General features: G+C 44.1%; 1 protein-coding gene across 4 annotated transcripts in view; it reads left to right on the top strand.

Annotated features, from left to right (window-relative positions):
• DENND2A (DENN domain containing 2A) overlaps positions 1 to 14,635 on the top strand; it is a 94,864-nt gene that overhangs the window by 70,312 nt on the left and 9,917 nt on the right. The gene's annotated exons all lie outside the window — the stretch shown is intronic.

The following is a 14,635-nucleotide window of genomic DNA, read 5'->3' as shown; positions in this document are numbered from 1 at the left end:
TGAACCGAGATTGCTGTGGCCTTTGGCAGGGTCATGACCATTTGGACAGGAATTAAGTCCCATGTGGAACCTCAGTCATAGATTCTCTTCCAGATAGACTACAGAAGAGCAATGCCTCAGAAGCCCTAAAGGGCAGTGATGGGGGAAGGGTCTGCTTTGCTAAAAGAGAGCCCAAACTCTGTTTTTTCATGTATGTCTCTTGCAGAAGTGACACCCCTTTTTGGTATCCATAGAAGTAATCCCTTTCATGCCTGAGCTGCTTTTTTGTCTCCTGATCTCAGTGGCATCAAATTTTGATTTTTGACTTTTGTGCTATTGTATTGTGCTTCCACCATTCTGCATCGCCTTCCCCTCCCCATCTCAAGGAAATTAACTTACTGTATTTCATTTCCAATCTTTTTCTCTCTCCTTACTCAAATTACAGTATTTACGTGGCTAAAGATGTGTGCCCCAGTTCTTTGGAAACTAAGTGGCCTGTTCTCACCTGTACTTACCATGCAAAGGCATATGGGACATCTACTCAGTTTCCTCTCTTCTTTTAGGGGGATGGAAGAAATCGGATGAGCAGTGCACTCCTCTTGCATGCAAACACCTTCCTCTTCCCCAGATGTGTCACTAAAATTTTGTCTTGGTGGGGTCTGTATTACATAATGACAAAAACTTACTTGCAGATTGCTTTCAGTGGTAACGTGAAAATTAATTTGGCTTGTATCATTTCGACTAGCTTTAAAGTTTTTTTTAAAAGAGAGACAGATGCATGGAAGATTGATCCATCAACAGCTATTTGCCATGGCAGTAATGAAAATAATCTGGTATTATATAATTAAATGCCAGGATATACTTGGAGAGGAGGTTCCTTATGAAGAAGGAAAAAAAAGATGGTCATTCTAGAGCACTGGTTTCCAATCTTTGGGTTCCCAGACGTTCTTCTGCTAAAACTCCCAGAATCATTCACCCCACTGCCTGTGCTGGCCATGATTTCTGGGAAATGCAGACCAAGAAAATCTGGGGACTCGCGGTTGGGAGGCACTGCTTAAAACTTTGAAAAAATCACCTTGTTTGGATATATATATATATATATTGGCCATTGGCTGTTCTGGGAGTTGTTGTCCAAAAAAACAACATCCCCAAACTCTAGCTCACCTCCTTTATAGCCTGTTTCTGAACTTTCTGATATATCTGGCTGCTAATCAAAGAAATTGGTGACCTTCACTGACCTTGGTCAGATGGATTAGTGCAATTCGTAACACCCTTATTTGCTAGCTTAGGTGGCCTTTAGTTTTTGTTCACAAGTGGTTCAAACAAAACTCTTTTTCTTCCCACACCTTGCAAAATAAAAAGAGGCCCAGAGCTCTTTAAGATTTTCTGCAGCTGGTGCCTGGCATCCAGCCATTTCTTAAACACTGGAGGATGGAGAGAGTAGAATTCTTTTTTTCAAGCCAGCAAAGGAAAAAAAACTTAACAGATGAGTAATGACGCTGGTGAGTGCAAGATCAAGTTTCAGCAGGCTGTCTGTTTTCACCATTCCCACAGCATTCATGGGACTGAGAAAAGGAAGGGAAAAGCTTTAGAAGGAACCCAAAATTCATTCATTGAACACATGTTTGAAGGTGCACAAAAGGCAGGCTGTGAGAAGGTAGAACACAGAGTAGCAGAATGCATCTGCTGCATAAAATGGAGCCTGCAATCATGAGAATATTTGCTTTTTAAACAGTCGTAAGTTTCTAGGACTCATGGGAGCAGAGATATGTTCTGGAGGAGTGTGTGGGGTTCAAAGCTCAGAGTTCCTAGATGTGGATTTGCTTCTACAGCCTGCACGTGTTCCTGTCCCATCCCACTTCTTACTGCCTTTCCCCACCTTACTCTTCTTTCCTCTCTCTAAAGTTTAAAAATAAATATAATATAAATATAATAGATAATTTAGGTTTACTTAGCCTTAAACAACATGAATATAATTTATATAGGTGTGTAAAATATTTTTAACCTGCCTTTCTCTTTAAAAAGGACCCAAGGCAGCTTACAACAATTAAAAGACAATATTTAAGCTAATAACAGTGAATATACAATATTAAAAGGATCAATGAAAACAATAACAAAAAACACAAGCAACACCAAAACACATTCAATGCAGAAAGGTACAACAATCCATTTTTACCTGCCTGCCTACTGATACTGTTGCATTTTTCTCTATTTTTGAACAGTCCTCGAAGATCTTCCTTGTGCAATGTATTTTGGTAGCAGAGATTAGTTGTTACCAAAGTGTTAATAACAGTGGTTTGGCTATCTTTGTTGAGAAGATATACAGACATACTGGCCAAAATCATGTTGCTTAACATAGTAAGTCACAAGTAGAACCATTTGGTAAGTCAGCCTACTTTACTTACTATACTGAGGAACAGGATTTCAGCCGTTGTATGTTTCATTGCTTATACACATTAATGATTATGGCATGAGTCATCCTTAACGAGTTCAGCACCTTCCAGATGTGTTGGCCATGTTGGCTGAGAATAGCAGAGTTGTAGTTCAACACCTCTGAAGAGAGCCAAGTTGGGGAAAGCTAATGTAAGTTTTGCAAAGCATCGAATAGATTCTGCACTGAATTTGGCACTTAGAGGGCTGATTCTCACAGAAGGGCCTGGCAGAGATTCAGTAGGCATATAAAGCTGCCCTCCTGGACCACCTAGCACACAATTGTGTATTCTTAACTAGAGGCACCTATCTAAAATATTTCAATGAAGTACTGAGTATGGTTAGTGGTCTTTGGGAGTTCAGAACATAACATGAGGCATAGTTCTAATAATAGAATCTAAGTTTTCCTTAGCAAGTTCTAACTCTTGACTATTAGAGGAAATACTGCACAGTTTGTTGTATCAGAGGCAACCATCAACAACTTTAGCTGGTTTGAAGGTCTGATTGGTTCTGTTCATGGGGGATTTTTTTTTAAATTTAGAGGAATAATGTGTTTGAGTAGCAGTGCATGAACAGTATCATGCTGCTGAGCAGATAGCATGACCAGATTAGAACTGGAAAGCCATCAGAACGAGGGTGGCTTGAGAAGTGACATCATTGGTCACTGCTTGGTCCAATTAGAAATGTGCTTTATCATAAGGGGAGGGGACCCTCTCATCCCCTGCCCTTATTCAGCTCTCAGTGGTCTAAATCCAGCCCATAAAGAACCTGGGGGATACTGCTCTTCAAAGTCCTTTTTTCTCCTGTGCTCTACCCTATAGAGTCGTAGACATCTCACCTTTAAATCAGGAAAAACATTAAAAGGGAATCTTAGTGTTATCTCATATTGGAGATCCACTGCCCTCCCTGGCTCATTTCCTCCATTGGAACTCTTTGCTCCTCTGTGCGTGGAGAATGGGAACTTGATATCTGATGGGGGACAAGGCTGCCTGTAATTGGGCAAGAAATGGGGATTGAGGGTGGTCCCCCTGCCTCGTGTAACATCATCTGGCCTGTCAGTTTGATCTTGGGCATGTAATCCAGCTTCTTTGATCTACTGTGTATTTTTCCACATTTCCTTTTGATGTCTTGGCCAGCTTTGTGTTTTTATATCAATGTCATGTTTACCAATTGTTTACTTTGGGATCAAGCTTATAAAGTGAGAAATGATTGTGATTGTTCTCATCGGTAGTCATCCTCTAAGTTTCCATATTATTTGATCAATGGGATGAGGGACTAGGAAGAGGGCTCTCCCGGCGGGTGAGCCCTTGCTTTGCAATGTTCTTCCCTTTGAACACTCCCCTCCTGTGTCCACAAGGGGTGTTCCATTTGTTTTTGTTTTTAGACTTCAAATCCCAGAATTCTCCAGGGGTTCCCCAAGCAGAATTCTGGGAGTTCCAGACCACGAGCAAACAACTTCAAATCTGCAAACAACTTCATTTTAATTACCGTATTTTTCGCACCATAAGACATACTTTTCCCCCACAAAACAGGGGGGTGGAAAGTCTGTGCGTCTTATGGAGCAAAGAAAACAGATTATATTTTCCTGTTTTCTTCTCCTAAAAAATTGGTGCGTCTTATGGAAAGGTGCGTCTTATGGAGCGAAAAATACGGTACCTGGAGAAGGCTGAGGCCTCCTTCAAGGCCTTCTAAGCATTCATTTCCTGCTGTAATGTTTCCTGGGAGAAACCTGGTCCTTTAATGTTTTTTTTTGGGGGGGGAAGGGCGTGATGGTAATCTCATTGCTATTTATGCTCAGTAGAGGGCACCTACTGTAGAATCACCCCACCCTGTAGGCAGTTGTTTGTATTAATTGTCAAAATATATACAGTATTCTTTTATTTATATTGATGAAATGATTGAAAAGTCTTGGTTGTAATCAACCAAAAGAAAATAAATTATGTTTCTTGGTAAAAAGGAATGACTTATATATTTGGAAGAAAGAATGTAATGTTTTTCCAGAAGTTTCTCATTGTGTTTCCCTCTCTCTCTTTTTAACTAACACAGCTGCTTGAGGTTGTTCAGGGCTTAGGAATGCTAGAAGCAATTCATCCGAGGTTTCATTTAATGAGTGCATGCAGGTGAAGAAAGGCATATGATGGATTGCATTTTTCACACTGTTCTGCAGTTGGTTTTGCAAATGTTATCCTTCTTCAGCCTGTGAGTTGTTTGTGTACCACTCACGTCTCTGTGTGAAAAATGCCAAGGTGCATTCACATATGATTTCTTCTGCCTTGTCATTGCTGCAAAACTCTGTAGTCTTGAGTCCAAGGAAGAGGGAGAGCCTCTTGCCAAATGTGTGAGCTGTGAAGCATTTTTGAACTAAACCCAAACTGGGTTTAATAAGTGTGTAACAAGTGGAGTTCTTTTCTTGTTTCCTTAACCTTACCTTTCTGTAAAGATTTTTCTTTTCAGCCAACAGAAAGAGGCAAGGCATAAGCTTGTTTTCTAGCACCTTACCATAGCAAACACAACACAGTAAATACTCCCCTTAAATCAGAAGAATGACTATTTTCTTTTCTTTTGCCTTTACAAAGCTGAGCAATTGCATTCCATTTTTGTTAGCTATGTTTACACCTTGTGCACCAAAGATTATCATTCTCAGAGGAAGTCCTCATGAATGCCAGGGTGATATTCTCCCTCCCCTTTCTAATTATATGTTTCTAAGTAAAATTGGGGTCACGAAAAGTCGGACACGACTTAACGACTAAACAACAACAAGTAAAATTGTCGCTCAGACAAACAGAGAGGGTAGAAATAGTTTTCAATCTGTCTTACTCTGGAACTGTCCCAACAGCCAACTGAATTATTTGAAGAGTTTACTTTTATTCAGAAACTGATGTCCCACTTACAGGGACTGATTCAGCTCATGTACCATCTTGGTTGTGTCATATGCAGGTAGGAAAGGTTACTTTCACGGACAATAACTCACACCCGGGAGCATGGCCCGTGGCCACTCTGACTGCTGTTTTTTGAACAGTTGCAGCCATAAAAGTAACCTTTCTCACCTCTGCTTACACAACAGACGCTAATCTTGCATACAGATTGAGGATCAAAACCATCTAGTGGCTGCAGCATAATCCAAAGGTATTCAAGAGCTGAAACCAGTAGAAGGGGTTCTAAAAGTTTTGCTTGTCCGGGACATCACTTGTTCTAAGATTGACTCTGTTCATTGCCCTCTGAATGGTTCAGTGACCCAGTCCAGCCTTGTGTCCAGCTCATTACTACAGATCCCAGCCTCTACATGGCCAGAAAAGTAACTTTTCCAAATACTGCTCTCACGAGGCATCTTACATCCATTGAAGGTTCGAGTCAATATTTGTGAGCAGGGTAACAAAATAGGCAGAGGTTATTAATGAGTGTATTAGTGATTGGGGACAGCCTACTATCCTACCCTTCCAGTGCTGGGCTATCTCTTGTATTGGCTTCCATGGCATCATCAAAGCTCCTTCCATTGCAGTCTGTTATTATCAAGTGAAAATATTGACACCGACATTGACTGCTTCAGGAGGCAGAGAATTTCTTTGGATGTTGGTAGACCAAGGTGGGATGGCTATCTGTCAGGAATACTTTAACTATGGATTTCCTGCACTGATGGGAATTGGACTCAGTGATGCTTAGGGTTCCATCCAGCAATACAATTCTGTGATCTGTATTCTGTGAACACCCTGTTTAGTTGAATGTGCTGCCCAGAGACTAATGATTTCTGTTACAGATTTTCAAAAAACAAAGACCTTTGGACAAGACAGCCACACGTGCATCAAAGATCCAAGAACTGTGTGTATGAGGGATATAGTCTGACTATATTTAGACAGTTTTCACAAGGCTTAAGTACCAGAAATGCATAACTTTTGGACGACATTCATATAATTGAGCAGAAATGGACTGAGTGGGAAAGAGACCTAGATCTGCTCTCACCAAGTTTCAAAAATGGAAGTGTTTAGGTCTGTCTCCTGCACCATTTTAGAACCACATTAGGTTCAACCAATTTTACAATGCAGAAACCTGGCCTTAAGTGATGTTAACTAGAAAAATAGCATGCTTCATGAACTGTTTCATGAGGTTTTGTGAAACAGCTATTGCACAAGAGTAAGACATTTTCTGAGCACTGTAAATACTGCATACTGTAAATCAGTGCACTTTTGTATAAAGGTTACCCAGTTGATTCTTTTGGATTAATATATTTTCCTAGTGCTTACACTTCTTTCATAATTTGAGTTTTCAATCATGAGGACTAGAATTTTTTTAAAATAATAGATTTAAATATCTTCAGTAAATCAGAATAGATTTAAATATCTTCAGTAAATCAGAATCCTTTTCTGCACAGCATGTGTGCTAAATATAAACATGGATTTTTTTAAAAAACACACAACTAAGCATTTATCCCTTTTTTTCTCCTATGTATAGCTGTAGGAAATTTTGTCAGGCCTGTGCAATTCTTGGGTCTTGGTGTTTCTCCCCCTCCCCTGCTGCTTTCTCTTTCTGTCTCCCGCTCTCTGTAAATTCCCTGATGGTCCTTAACTGAAGCCAGCTGCAAGTGATTTCCAGGCTGTGTGATTCCTTTAAGCTGCACTGAGTATCTCTGTTCCCTCCGCCTTCTGTTCAGGACCTGGCTCATAAACCAGATGACGTTATGTGTACAGCTTAGTAACACACAAGCCTCCCCAGATGCTCAAAGGAGTTTGCAGACCTACAGCTGATGAGCTCCCAGTGCCTGCCTCAGAGGTTGCTCTTTCTCGTGTGGAAATAGTATTGTTGCATTTTATTCTTATTGCAAAATTGAATGCTTTATGGCAAAACATTTCTTGAAAATGAGAGAACAGAGAAGTACTTCAACCAGTCTGTAGGGTGTGTTTGAATGAGAGTCACATTTCGTCCTTCTACGTTGAGATCTTTTGCCACAAGGGCATTATAGTGCTGTCTGTTCATCATAGCTTAAAGTTGCTATCATCCGTAGGACGGTCAAATGCCATACAACAGATAGCATCTATGCACACAGATGCATAAAGTATGTGTGGCTCTATTTCCTCCCTCCCTTTTTTATCATTAGGTGTGAACCTACATGAGATCCCATGAAGTATACTATTAGATGTAAGACTCTAATTTTTCCTTCATTGTTAGAAAAGCAGTAAGGCAAGATCCTGACTGTGGTGTGGAGCATAGAGAAAGTACTATAATGTGTGAAAGCATTATTGTGTGCTGCTCTCATAGATTCCAGTCCCAGAGGTCTGAGTTTCATTTAAGCTGTTATGTCAGTTAGAAATGGATCATGCATCTCCTGGCTCTTGGCTTCTTCCTCATTACACATACAGATCACCTTCACAGATTATGATCATCTTTATATTGTGGATTAATAAAGGTGCAGGTTCCCCTCGACATTTAGTCCAGTCATGTCTGACTCTAGGGCGCGGTGCTCATCCCCATTTCCAAGCCATAAAGCCAGTGTTTGTCTGAAGACAGTTTCCTTGGTCACGTGGCCAGCACGACTAGACATGGAACACCGTTACCTTCCCACCGGGATGGTACTTATTTATCTATTTGCATTTTTACATGCTTTCAAACTGCTAGGTTGGGAGGAGCTGGGACAAGGGACGGGAGCTCAGTCCGCTGCGTGGATTCGATCTTACGACTGCTGGTCTTCTGACCTTGCAGCACAGAGGCTTCTGCAGTTTAACCCACAGCACCACCACATCCCTTTGGATTAATAAACCACAGTGTTAATTAGCAGTGTCCTAGTGCATTCAGCTCATGTGCTTCACCCTTCACACAAATAGGTAGACAAACCAGGAAGGGGTCTGAGCTGTACCCAAACCTGGCATAATGCTAAAGTGCACCGCTTTAACAAGCCAAGATTTGGAGGCCAGATTTAAACAAATGTTGGTTTATGAAGCCTGGCTTGTTGGGCCTGTTAAACAGTGACTAAAATCCTCTTAGCATGAAAGTCATGCCATAGAGCCCAATCCAGTGGCAATCTAATGATAATCCTTGACTATTAAAGGCTCCCCCCCCCCGCCGTTTCCAAGCCTCCTCAGGGAAAAGTTACTTTGTAGTGTAACTTCATGACAACAGGATTTTGCCCAGTGTTAATCACCGACATCTTAATGTTCCAGAGTTGGATGTAACGTGAAGCTGGTCTTTCTGATTTGTTCAGATGTTTAACACAAAGAGGTAAACAAAGCTGAGAAGGACAGACTGTGTTTGCAGAGCTAGGCAAATATTTCCAGCATAATGTGTTTCTGATACAACCACACTCCAAACAGTCTAGGTTTTGCTCTTCTTTTCCTTCTCTTCTCCCACCACATTCAAGAAGTTCCCTTTTTATGTCACTATTTATTTTATTTATTTATTTATTTTATTTATATCCCGCCTATCTAATCAATTAAGATTACTCTAGGCGGCTTACAACAATAAACAACAACAATACGGTTAAAATAAATTATACAAAGGAAAAGTTACGACAAGATGGGACAAAACTAAGGAAGAAAAAGGAAGGGTGATCAGGAGTTAATAAACGGGAAAGCCTGCCGGTACATCAAAGTTTTTAGTTGTTTTTTAAAAGTACCCAGTGAGGGAGCTGCGCGAATGTCAGGGGGAAGGTTATTCCAGAGGCGAGGAGCCACTGCCGAGAAGGCCCGATTTCTTGTATTTTCTTTCCGGGCCTCCCTCGGCGTTAGGCTCCTCAGCCTCACCTCCTGACTCGCGCGAGTGACACGGGTAGAACTTGGTGGAAATAGGCGTTCCGCCAAGTATCGAGGCCCTAAGCCATTTAGGGCTTTATAAGTAAGCGTCAACACTTTGAAGTCGATGCGGAAACGGATGGGCAGCCAATGCAATGTGGCCAGAGTGGGCGAAATGTGTTGGTATCTTTTCACACCACTGAGGAGTCTGGCCGCCGCATTCTGCACCACCTGTAGTTTCCGCAGCAGCCTCAAAGGCAGCCCCACGTAGAGCGCATTACAGTGGTCTAATCTTGAGATTGCGAGCGCATGCACCAACGTAGTGAGCGCCCCCACCTCGAGATAGGGCCGCAGCTGGGCTATCCGCCTAAGGTGGTAAAAGGCGGTTCGAACAACCGACGCCACCTGGGATTCCATGGTGAGCGCCGGGTCAAGATGGATCCCCAAGCTGCGGACCCCATCCTTGGCGGGGAGGGTCGCCCCCCCCAAAAGTGAGGGAGTTTCCCAAACACCCGACTGTGGGAGCGCCCACCCTCAGTACCTCCGTCTTGTCCGGGTTCAGCCTCAACCCGTTCTCCTGCATCCATTGCAGTACGGTCCCCAGGCAGCGCTGAAGGGACAGGACGGCATCTCCTGTGGTAGGTGGAAAGGAGATGTACAGCTGAATATCATCAGCATACTGATGACACCGAGCTCCACACCCCCTGATGACCCCACCCAGCGGCCTCATATAGATGTTAAACAGCATTGGGGGGATAATCGACCCCTGTGGAACCCCACAGTTGAGACTCCACGGGGCCGAGACATTCTCCCCAAGCTGTACTCTCTGGGGGCGGTCCCCCAAGAAGGAACGGAGCCAGGCCAATGCCAGGCCACCAATTCCCAACTCGGAGAGCCTCCCCAGGAGGATACCGTGGTCAATGGTATCAAAGGCCGCTGAGATATTGAGGAGGACCAGCAGGGACACGTTGCCCCTGTCGGCCTCCCTCAAAAGGTCATCGCACAGGGCGACCAATGCCGTTTCTGTACCATGGCGCGGCCTGAAGCCCGACTGAAATGGATCCAGGGCATCTGTTTCGTCCAGGTGCGCCTGAAGCTGGTCGGCCACCACCCTCTCAACCACCTTGCTTAGGAAAGAAACATTGGCGACAGGCCTATAGTTGCCAATCTCGTCCGCCGCCAAACTTGGTTTCTTCCTAATGGGCCTAATGAGTGTCTCCTTGAGGGCAGATGGAAATCTGCCCTCAAGGAGAGACCCATTTATTATTACAGTGGCCCATTCCGTTGTTATCGGCCTGGCTGCTTTGATTAGCCAGGCCGGGCAAGGGTCAAGGGAGGAGGTGGTGGCGTGACAGCGATCAAGCGCCCTGGCCACAGTGTCAGGCGTGACTGGCTGAAAAGAATCAAAAGTTACCGGGCAAGACGGAGCGCTGGACATCTCGGCTCGACTCACTGTGTTCAAAAAAGGAGAGAGGTCCCGGCGGATGGCCTCCACTTTAGATTTAAAAACTGCTGCAAATTGGTCCGGTGAAAAACTAGGGGGAGGCCCATCACCCGGACCAATTCCGGATAGGTCGCGCACTATACGGAATAATTCCGCCTGCTGGTTGGACGCTTCGCTTATCCGGTTAGCGAAGTATGCTCGACTGGCAGCCTTTACCTTAGCCAGGTAAAGGTTAGTGGCGACTTTAACAGCTATCCAATTGTGATCCGTCGGGTCCTTTCTCCATTTGCGCTCTAGCCGTCTCCTTATCCGCTTCAGCGCCCGGAGGTCCTGGTTAAACCAAGGAGCCGGGCGAGCTCTGCGTTGGAGAGGGCGCTTAGGTGCGATCGTGTCGACAGCCCTAGCCGCAGCGGCGAACCAGCTGACGGTCAGAGCCTCGACAGGAGCGCCAGCCAGGTCAGTCGGAACTCCTCTCATGGCATCCTGGAATCCATTCGGATCCAGTAGTCTTCGAGGGCGGACCATAACAATAGGTCCCTGCTCCCTGCGAGGGGGGAGGGCCATGTTGAGGTTACATTTTATTAGGTGATGATCCCACCATGACAGAGGGACCGACTCAAGGTCAGTCACCATCGGACCACTCTCGCTCCCACTGGTGGAAAAAGCCAGATCAAGTGTGTGGCCACCCACGTGGGTGGGGCCGTTGACATGTTGGGACATGTTCAAGAAGGCCATGGTCTCCAAGAACTCAAGAGCTGGACCGGAAATCTCTGCCTCCGCATGCACGTTGAAGTCCCCCAAAACCAACAGCCTTGGGGAGACCAACAGTGCCGCAGAGACAAAGTCCACCAGCTCCGGTAGGGAAATGGCTGGGTCGCGGGGAGCACGGTAACCCAGCAAGATCCCAATACCGTCCCTGGCCCCTATCGACACGTGGAGAGCCTCCAGACCTGGCTTTACCACTATTAGAGTGCTTTGGATTTGTCCACTTTGGATTTGTCCTTCCTTCATCTAAGTTACAGCCTTGCCTTTTGCCAGCTCGTTAATGAGAGAGCCCATTTTTATTTCCAGGCTTCTGTTGTAAGTTGAGTGGGAGGTGTTTGGAACATGAAGCTTGGAGAAGATCCACAGAGATCCACTTGTATCACAGCCTTTATTTTCTTTATTCGTATCAGAGCACTGTGCAATTTAAAATAATGGATGCATATGAAATATAGGTAAAACTAAAGACAAATTAAAATAGTTGTTGTGGGGTTTTTTGGCCGTGTTCTGAAGGTTGTTCTTCCTAACATTTCGCCAGTCTCTGTGGCCGGCATCTTCAGAGGACAGCACTCTGTGCTCTGGTGTAGTTTGCTTGGGAGTGGAGTATTTATGGCTGTGAGAAAGGCTCACCACCTGACCTATCCAACCGGGAAGACCTGCCTCACAGCCATAAATACTCCACTCCCAAGCAAACTACACCAGAGCATAGAGTGCCGTCCTCTGAAGATGCCGGCCACAGAGACTGGTGAAACGTCAAGAAGAACAACCTTCAGAACACGGCCAAAGAGCCCAAAAAAACCACAACAACCCTTCGATCCCAGCCGTGAAAGCCTTAGCGAATACAAATTAAAATGTTCCAATATTTAGACTATTTTTGACCAGAAGTGGGCTGCTTCAATAATCTCGGTCATTTGCTAAATCTTCTTTTGCACTCATGGTAGGGCATAAAGGAACCTCCCCAAAGAGTGGGAAAGCATTGCGAATACATAGAGGCGTCCCCTTGGCAATGGCGTGCAGCCAGCCAACCCTTCACTACCAGAAGCATTGCCCTGTTCTCTTACAGTAATTTCATCATATTTTAAGTTTTCTGGGGGATGATAGTTTATGAACATGGGGGGGAACTTTGAAGAGCAGGATATGTATTTATGATGAGTGAGCAAAATCCTGTTGCATAAAGTTATGCTGCATAATATTTAAATTAATTAGAAGCCTCCAATCCTCCCCCTTCAGGTTCTGAGGCTCTCTAAGACTCCCTTTTGCCCTGGAAAAGCTTTTGGGAGCCTCAGGATAGTGTTGTTTTTGGGGGTTTTTGCACCAAACAAAGAGTTTGTTTCCAGCAGTTTCCAGCAAAGAGTTCCCCGGAGAAAAAGGGAGCCCTAGGTAGTGTTGGAACCTGAAAAGTTAGATAGGATGCCTTCCATGAATTGAAGTTTAATATTACTGGTGCTGGATCCAGTTTGCATGGTAGAACTTTACACCCACAGGATTTTGCCCAATAAATTGTAGCTTCTAGCTCAAGGGCCCCCAAATAACTAAGGACTGATGCTTCCAAGCCATGCAATGAAACAGCAAATCCCCAAGTGTGTTTTATCATCATTTCTTCCCTATGGACCCAGGTTGGGATGCACAGTATTCAAAGCCAGGAAAGTTACTCTGGCACAGAAGGCAGAAATTCCTGCAGGTACCCTGGCAACAAAAATACAATAACAACCAATCAGTTATTAACATTTCTCTACTCTTTAATGCCACCCAAAATCTGCGGCCTTTGGTAGATGTCTTTGTCTACCTAATGCCAGGGCCAACCCTGCTCCTATCTATTGTAAGTGGAGGGCTTGAGGTATTCAATGAACGATACGCCATTGAAGTGATTCCAATTTAGGGCAGTCCTCCCAGGATTTTGTGGCTATATAGTACTCAGAAGTGGTTTGCTGACCCTCCTTCTAATAGTGCTCTGAGACCGTGAAGCCTGCCCAAGGTTGGAAAAGTGACAGGTTGCATATTCACATTGCCTAGAGTCCCAGTGATGGCAAATCTGTGGCACACGAACCTGTGGCATGTGGCAAACCTTTTGAAGTGGCTGCAGCTGGGATTCCCCCTTTCTCTTCCTGTTCTGGGTCCTTTAAGTTCCTATCCATCCCCATGATTCCCCCTTTAACTTCCTGTCCGTCCCCATGATTCCCCCTTTAACTTCCTGTCTGTCCCCATGATTCCCCATTTAACTTCCTGTCCGTCCCCATGATTCCCCCTGAAACTGCCACTTCCTGTTCTGGTTCTGGTCTTCCGGGTGGCACGGCAGCCACTGGTTTCTCCCCCACCCCCTCATTTTGGGCACTCGAGCCGAAAAAGGTTTGCCAGACACACTCGAGGTGGTTTCAGCTCGTCTGTTTCCTCAGCGATACAGTGGGTTCAGCCTCTGAGCCCTTGGGTCTGCAGCCAGGAGCTCGAGTCTGCTGGGTTGTACTAGCTACCTTAAGTTTTGTACTGTTTGTTGGTGTGTTTTTTCTGCGAGTATTGTAGGTCCCTGAGGTTCCAGAATAGCACTGGAAATGGCATGCATTTTCCTCCCCTTTTTGTTTGTTTGTTTGTTTGTTTGGTGCAGTCTTTCATACACATGCTTGATTTAAGCAAAGAGATATGCCTGGGTTTTCCAGCAAACTGCTTAGTGAAGAGGAAAAAAGAGTGAAAGAATGTTGGGATTGGTCCATGGATTGCCATATTTAAGCGAGAAAGCTGAGAATCCCTATTAATCCCATGATTCCAGCTGACGTAGGGGAAAATATGTGCAGAAATCCCTGGTTTCCACTGTGGGCACTGAAACTGATAGACGATCTCATTGTTCACTTTTATTGTATGATACTACCATGCTATGGAAATAAAATGAAGGGGTAAGACACTACTTAAGACATAGAGGGTATGTGCCAAAGAAAACCCTTTACTGTCTGAGTTATACCAGGCAATTTTTAAAAAATCTGTTTGTTTATAAATCATATAGACCACTCTACATCAGATGTTGAAACAGTGTACAGTAGATTACAATGAGTAAATACAAAAAGTTTACAGTAAAACAAATCCATTAATGAATTGGCTGCAATGTATCTGTAAAGAAATGCTAGTGAAAAAAATAAAAGGGTTTTCTGCGAATCTAAAAAGAAAAACTGTTGACAATATATTTTTGCTAATTCTTTAGCCACTTGTTGATGAGAGATGAAGTGGGAGAAAACAAGTTTAGCAACATAGAGAGTGGGAAAAGAGAATAACTTTTGCAGAGCTTAAAAATGCCCGTGCCTTGGGACTTGAGAAAGCC

The sequence above is a fragment of the Pogona vitticeps genome, chromosome 5 (assembly GCF_051106095.1).
Source record: "Pogona vitticeps strain Pit_001003342236 chromosome 5, PviZW2.1, whole genome shotgun sequence".
NCBI classification, from domain to species: domain Eukaryota; kingdom Metazoa; phylum Chordata; class Lepidosauria; order Squamata; family Agamidae; genus Pogona; species Pogona vitticeps.
Note: the sequence above shows the minus strand (reverse complement) of the source record. Positions and strands in the feature narration are given on the sequence as shown.